Source organism: Dama dama, chromosome 15, assembly GCF_033118175.1.
Source record: "Dama dama isolate Ldn47 chromosome 15, ASM3311817v1, whole genome shotgun sequence".
NCBI lineage: Eukaryota > Metazoa > Chordata > Mammalia > Artiodactyla > Cervidae > Dama > Dama dama.
Genome location: NC_083695.1, coordinates 57,071,313 through 57,077,457, shown reverse-complemented (window position 1 = coordinate 57,077,457; position 6,145 = coordinate 57,071,313).

The window sequence follows — 6,145 nt, the reverse complement described above, 5'->3', positions numbered from 1 at the left end:
TTGCCTATTAGATGGTTTTATAACACTTCTGTTTTCCTGGTTATTTCCTTTCAGTTGTGTACATGATATTTCCTCAGAGGACCTTTTATCTACCCACCTGTAGATTTTATTTCAGAGCTACCATTTACTATATGTTATAGGTTGAATTGTGTCTCTCCACCACACCACCCTGAAAAAGGGTTTAAATTCTAACACTCAATACCCTGGAATGTTTTTGAATATGTATATAAGGTTATCGCAGATATAAGTTAAGATGAGGTATTACTGGAGAAGGGTGAGCCTCAGATCCTATAAGACCAGTCTTTAAAAGAAGATTACCACATGAAGACAAGGAGATGCAGGGAGAATGCCATGTGATAGAGAAGACATAGGTGGGAGCTATACAGCTGTAAGCCAATGAATGGTAAAAACTGCTAGCAAACCACCAGAATCTCGGAAGAGACAATAAAGGATTCTTTCACTACAAGTTTCAGAGGGAGTATGGTTCTGCAAAGACCTTGATTTCAGACTTCTAGCTTCCAAACTGTGAGGTAATAATTTTCTATTATTTTAAGCTACCTACTTTGTGCTATTTTGTTATGACAGTCCTAGGAAAATGATAAACCATCTGTCAGAGAAGGGAAAGAGTTTTAATACTGGACTGATCTTTGTTGAACTTATGAATAAAACAACGTGATCCCTGATTTAGCGTCTGTTTTATATTTGAGAACACACATTAATCCCCTCAAAAAGGCAGACCAAATGTTACTCAAACACTGCCAAAACAAATAAATTTTTATATTTTTGCTTTAAAATATCTGAATTCAAAATGACCTATTAAATGTTTCACTCACTGTAATATACATGATGTATACTACTGTAAAGATATACAGCAATTCTTCACCTCTCTCTAATAGTTTCACTAAAGGACAACTGCATTAACAAGCATAACCACACTCTCACCCACACCTTGGAAATGCTCCACTGTGTCCATTCACAGCCCAATAATTTTTCAAAGTTTCAGAAATTTAGTTTCCTGCTCCATAGTCTTCTACTCTAAACCTGGCCTATTTTTTCACCAGGAAAATGTTTAGCCTGAGGGATCCATGAAGGAATGGCATGTTTTCTGCCTTTGAGGTCCATATAATCTAGTGATAGTTCAGCAATACCAGCTCTCTCTACTTGCTCTCTTACCTGTAATGTCCATGCATTTCTCAGTCCCTTCTACTTTTGGTCGACTCAAGGCCTACATGTTTGCTCTTAAAATCCCATAGGTGAACTGAAACTTTAGACTTATTCAGAAAGAAGAATGACTAGGTAACCATGTAGATATAGAGCATCCTGCTCAGTCCTTGGTTCTAATAAGTATTTGCTGTTCAATAAATAAAAGTTAATCATATTATTAAGAGTACTCTTCAAATTCAATGTCTTGTTGTAATAGCACTATACTTTTGAAAGAACAGTTAAAATTAAATGAAAAATAAATGATACCACTGCTCCTGAAAGTTACCCATGGTCCCTTATGTTTTCCTCAACTATATAATAAAATTTTTTCTCATTCACTGTACAAACCTCATCAAAGGCTCCTTAGGACTTGTCTTAAAGTACTAAAAATTAGTGTTTGCTGTTTAGACCAAAGACTGTAAAGATCTCAACTCAAAGCCTTCAGATTTTGAGTAGAGGTAGCCTAAGATAGAAGGCTGAAGGGAAATTAACATTTGGGGGTGAGAGGGAGAGAGTAAAAGAAGATGACCTCCATAGGCTACCAGGATTGGTGCCTGTGAAGGACCTAATCTGGTCAAGTTCCAACCTGGCCTCTTCTGATAACTATAAACACCAGAAACATTCCTTGTATCTTATTGGAATTAGAAAATTAAATGAATTTTTCAGAAGACTCCACATCCATTTGCTAATAAATACAGAATATGTTTTCAAACACCTTCTGTCTTCTCATAGATATTTTATTAGAGGGTCACTCTCCCCTTACTGATTTGAGAATAAGTCAGATTTCATTTTAAATTAGAAACTAGCAGCTAGAGCAAGTGGCAAGGCAGCCAGCTCCTGTTACACATTCAGAGCACTGCTTAGTCTTTCCTTTTTCAAATTCTCAGAAATTAAGTCCCTAGAGAAGTAGAAAAAGAGGAAAGAAACTTTTTCATAAAAGGTTTATATGCATATAATCAAGACTGAAAATTTTAATGGAGAATTATATTTTATTTAAAATAGAGCTAAACTTCATAATTAAATATATTAATTTTTAAAGTATAATAAATAAATTTTACTGTGCCAGAGAGTCATACTTACTGTCACCAAATGTGGATGCTTTCTGCTTCCTGGATAAGTAAAAAATTTAATTCTTTTTTCCCTTCTCTATCTATACTTATATACATGTATCTGTGTATTTTGGGTGACCTTTCCTAAGAATGTTCAGTGGTTACATTTCAGGTAAGTTCTTATATTTGCCAAATTGCAAGTCAAATACTGCATTAACAGTCAATTCACAAAAGGATCTAGCTCCAAAACCATCCTCAGAGATACTTTCTCCTTGATCTATCAGCTAGTCAAACTCTGCTTTCCCTGTATCTTTATTCTCTGAGTATTCCAGACTCTGGGCTTCCCTGGTAGCTCAGATGGTAAGAAATCACCTGCAATGCAGGAGACCTGGACTGCATCCCTGGGTAGGGAAGATCCCCTGGAAAAGGGAATGACTTCCCACTCTAGTATTCTTGTTGGGAGAATCCCATGGTCAGAGGAGCCAGGAGGGTTGAAGTCCATGGGGTCATAAAAAGTCAGACAGGACTAAGCAATTGGAAAAAAAAATAATCCAGACTCTAGCTGTCAAGTCTTTCACCAGGACTTGGGTAGGAGCATTTAGCTCATAAACATGTCCATTTATCTTAAAACAGCCAGTAAGGCCTACTGGTATAGTTTTGAAAATTCTGCGCAAAACAATTTTTACCAGAGTTTTTGAGAGTTGTTATAGGTATTCATAAAATGACATACCAAATCTAGCATATAAAAACAAAATGAAGTTTTATATGTCTATTGAAATTTTATTTTATTGTGCTAAGAATACACAACATGAGTTCTACCCTCCTAAAATTTTAAATGTGTGACAAAGTATAGTGGCAGCCCTAACAAAGTTCTTAACCTCTCCAATGTGCCCAAACTCATGGGGACTTTGGTTATTTGTTGTTCTCCAGTGGTATACTGAAATCTGCCTTTCAGATGGCTGGATTTCTATAAGGTCTAGGGGTATCTGCCCAAGATAACATTCCCAGGTTTTCCCCAACCTCAGCTTAGAGAGACCACTGCAGGTTTGCCGGCTTTGGCTAATTCTGGAGCCCATATGGAGGTATACCTGCCTGTTACCAGATACACAGGAAATGAGGTTTCTCCTGGGTCCCTTGGGCTGGATTCCATAACCCTCAAAGAAATATTTTGTTTGTGCATGGTTGCCAATGTTTAGTTGTCAAAAGGGAGGACAAAAAAGCAAACCTTTCACCACCTTGATGCTGACATCATCTCAGTGTTTTACAAAGTCAATTTTCCTGAAATTTTTCTATATGTTGAATATAACTGCAGTAAAAATTTCAGCAGACATTTTGCTCAAAATTCTCCAAGCCAGGCTTCAACAGTATGTGAACCATGAACTTGCTGATGTTCAAGCTGGGTTTAGAAAAGGCAGAGAAACCAGAGATCAAATGGCCAACATCCATTGGATCATCAAAAAAAGCAAGAGAGTTCCAAAAAAACATCTACTTCTGCTCTATTGACTATGTCAAAGTCTTTGACTGTGTGGATCACCACAAACTGTAGAAAATTCTTCAAGAGATGGGAATACCAGACCACCTGATCTTCCTCCTGAGAAATCTGCATGCAGGTCCGGAAGCAACAGTTAGAACTGGACATGGAACAACAGATTAGTTCCAAATAGGGAAAGGAGTATGAAAAGGCTGTATATTGTTACCTGCTTATTTAACTCATATGTAGAGTACATCAGGAGAAATGCTGGGCTGGATGAAGTACAAGCTGGAATCAAGATTGCCAGGAGAAATATCAATAACCTCAGATATGCAAATGACACCACCCTTATGGCAGAAAGCAAAGAAGAACTAAAGAGCTTCTTAGTGAAAGTGAAAGAGGAGAGTTAAAAAGTTGACCTAAAGCTCAACATTCAGAAAACTAAGATCATGGCATCTGGTCCACTCACTTCATGGCAAATAGAAGGGGAAACTGTGGAAACAGTGACAGACTTTATTTTGGGGGGCTCCAAAATCATTGCAGATGATGACTGCAGCCATGAAGTTAAAAGACGATTGCTCCTTGGAAGAAAAGTCATGACCAACCTAGACAGCATATTTGAAAGTGTTACTTTGCCAACAAAGGTCTGTCTAGTCAAAGCTATGGTTTTTCCACTAGTCATGTATGGATGTGAGAGGCTGGACTGTAAAGAAAGTTGAGCGCCGAAGAATTGATGCTTTTGAACTGTGGTGTTGGAGAAGACTCTTGAGAGTCCCTTGGACTGCAAGGAGATCCAACCAGTCCATCCTAAAGGAGATCAGTCCTGGGTGTTCATTGGTAGGACTGATGTTGAAGCTGAAACTCCGATACTTTGGCCATCTGATGCAAAGAACTGACTCATTGGAAAAGACCATGATGCTGGGAAAGATTGAGGCCAGGAGGAGAAGGGAACGACAGAGGATGAGATGGTTGGATGGCATCACCGACTCAATGGACATGTGTTTGGGTGGATTCTGGGAGTTGGTGATGGACAGAGAGGCCTGGCATGCTGCGGTTCATGGGGTCACAGAGTCAGACACGACTGAGCGACTGAACTGAACTGAACTGAGCGACTGAACTGAACTGACAAGCTAATACTAAAATCTATGATTGACAAGGAACCTAGATTATTCAAGAATTTTAACAAAGAGTAATAAATTGGAGGACTTGTCCCTGATTTCAAGACTTTATCAAGTTCCTGTAAAATTACTGTAAGCAATAAAGTGTGGTAAATAGAGTGTAGCATATATCCACACAATGGGATTCTACTCAGTAATAAAAATGAGCAAACTATAGTACATGCAATGCCTGAAAGACCCGAACTCCCTAGTGAATTTCAGGGAAAGCGAATTTTAAAGACAAAGTGAGGGAGAGAGTACAGAGTAAATTATCGTCTTGTGCATAATTCTCTGATCAGTTAATGATGTGGTAATAGGCAGGTGTCCTTTGGGATAACATCATCAATCTAGCTCGACTCGGGGCTACATGCTCTTGGTCATCATGCAGTCAGCTTCTTTCATTTGGTAGGGACTTCAGTGTCTTGGGCTTCCCTGGTGGCTCAGTTGGTAAAGCATCTGCCTGCAATGCGGGAGACCTGGGTTCAATCCCTGGCTCGGGAAAATCCCCTGGAGAAGGAAATGGCAACCCACTCCAGTACGCTTGCCTGGAAAATTCCATGGACAGTGGAGCCTTGTAGGCTACAGTTCATGGGGTCGCAAAGAGTCGGACATGACTGAGCAACTTCACTTCACTTCACTTTAGTGTCTGTAAAATATTTTGTTGTTGTTCAGTTGCTAAGTTATGTCTGTTTCTGTGGTCTCATGGACTGCTGTTCACCAAGCTTCCTTGTCCTTCACTATCTCCTAGAGTTTGCTCAAATTCGTGTCCATTGAGTCACTGGATGGTGCCATCCAACCATCTCACCCTCTGTCCCTGCCCTTCTCCTCCTGCCCTCAGTCTTTCCCAGCATCAGGGTCTTTTCCAATGAATTGGCTCTTCCCATTGGAGGTGGCCAAAGTATTGGAGCTTCAGCTTCAACATCAGTCCTTTCATTGAATATTCAGGGTTGATTTCCTTTAGGATTGACTGTTTTGATATCCTTGCTGTCCAAGAGACTCTCAAGAGTCTTCTACAGCACTACAGTTTGAAAATGTCATTTCTTTGGTACTCAGCCTTCTTTATGGACAAACTCTCACACCTGTATGTGACTACTGAAAAAAACCATAGTTTTGACTCTACAGCTATTTGTCAGCAAAGTGATATCTCTACTTTTCCATATGCTGTCTAGGTTTGTCATAGCTTTTCTTTTAAGGAGCAAGCATCTCTTAATTTCATGGCTGCAGACACTGTCCACAGTGATTTTGGAGCCCAAGAAAATAGACTG